Source organism: Arachis duranensis, chromosome 9, assembly GCF_000817695.3.
Source record: "Arachis duranensis cultivar V14167 chromosome 9, aradu.V14167.gnm2.J7QH, whole genome shotgun sequence".
NCBI classification, from domain to species: Eukaryota; Viridiplantae; Streptophyta; class Magnoliopsida; order Fabales; family Fabaceae; genus Arachis; species Arachis duranensis.
The window spans coordinates 100,942,836-100,944,821 of record NC_029780.3 but is presented as its reverse complement, the minus strand read 5'-3'; positions in this window follow the sequence as shown (position 1 = coordinate 100,944,821).

Below are 1,986 nucleotides of genomic sequence, written 5' to 3'. Positions count from 1 at the left end.
AAAAAGAGGTCACTAAATTACTAGAGGCTGGGATTATTTATCCTATTTCTGACAGCCCCTGGGTAAGCCCTGTCCAAGTCGTCCCTAAGAAGGGTGGCATGACAGTGGTTCATAATGAAAAGAATGAACTGGTTCCTACAAGAACAGTTACAGGGTGGCGTATGTGTATTGACTACAGAAGGCTCAATACAGTCACTAGAAAGGATCATTTTCCTTTACCATTCATAGACCAGATGCTAGAGAGACTGGCAGGTCATGAATACTACTGCTTTTTGGATGGCTATTCAGGTTACAACCAAATTGCAGTAGATCCTCAGGACCAAGAGAAAGCAGCATTCACATGTCCTTCTGGAGTATTTGCCTACAGAAGGATGCCTTTTGGTCTGTGCAATGCACCTATAACCTTTCAGAGGTGCATGCTCTCTATCTTCTCTGATATGGTAGAGAAATTTCTGGAAGTCTTCATGGATGACTTTTCAGTATTTGGAGACTCATTGAGGAAGACCTCATGGGACATTCACTGACCAATAAGGAGATCCCTAATGAGGAACCAAAGGAATCTGAGGCTCATACAGAGACCATAGAGATTCCCTTGGACCTTCTTTTACCATTCATGAGCTTTGATGACTATTCATCTTCTAAATGCCAAGCTGTTTGGTAAGGAGACTTGGGAGGAAGAGCCTCCCTTGCTCACCAATGAACTGAATACATTGGTTCAACAAAATTTACCTCAAAAGAAACAGGATCCAGGTAAATTCTTAATACCCTGTACCATAGGCACCATGACCTTTGAAAAAGCTCTGTGTGACCTGGGGTCAGGGATAAACATGATGCCCCTCTCTGTAATAGAGAGACTGGGAATCTATGAGGTACAGGCTGCCAATTTCTCATTGGAAATGGCAGATAAATCTATGAAAAAGGCTTATGGACTATTAGAGGACGTGCTAGTGAAAGTTGAAGGCCTTTACATCCCTACTGACTTCATAATCCTAGACACTGGGAAGGATGATGATGAATCTATCATCCTTGGAAGACCCTTCCTAGCCACAGCAAGAGCTGTGCTTGATATGGACAGAGGAGAGTTAGTCCTTTAATTCAATGAGGACTACCGTGTGTTTAAGGCTCAAGGATCTTCTTCTGTAACCATGGAAAGGAAGCATGAAGAGCTTCTCTCACAACAGAGTCAAACAGAGCCCCCACAGTCAAACTCTAAGTTTGGCGTTGGGAGGCCACAACCAAATTCTAAGTTTGGTGTTAGGAGGTTCCAACATGGCTCTGAGTATCTGTGAGGCTCCATGAGAGCCCACTGTCAAGCTACTGACATTAAAAAAGCGCTTGTTAGGAGGCAACCCAATGTTATATTTATTATTTTTCCTTTGTTATTTTATGCTTTCTATAGGTTGATGATCATGGAAAAGTCACAAAATCAATTGAAAAAGCAGAAACAGAATGAAAAATAGAAAGAAAAACAGCACACCCTGGAGGAAAACTTGCTGGCGTTTAAACGCCAGTAAGGGCAGCAAATGGGCGTTTAACGCCCAGTCTGGCACCATTCTAGGTGTTTAACGCCAGAAAGGGGCACCAGACTGGCGTTAAACGCCAGGAATGGGCACTAAGCTGGCGTTAAACGCCAGAAATGGGCACCAGCCCGGCGTTTAACGCCAGTATTGGCAGGAGGAGCATTTTTGCTTGCCACTTGGTGCAAGGATGAATTATCCTTGACACCTCAGGATCTGTGGACCCCACAGGATCCCCACCTACCCCACCACTCTCTCTTCTTTCTTCTTTTGCTCGAGGACAAGCAAACCTTCTAAGTTTGGTGTGGTAAAAGCGTTGCTTTTTGTTTCTCCATAACCATTTATGGCACCTAAGGCCGGAGAAACCTCTAGAAAGAGGAAAGAAAGGCAAAAGCTTCCACCTCCGAGCCATGGGAGATGGAGAGATTCATCTCAAGGGATGCACTTTCCTCCACAAAACTATTGGGAG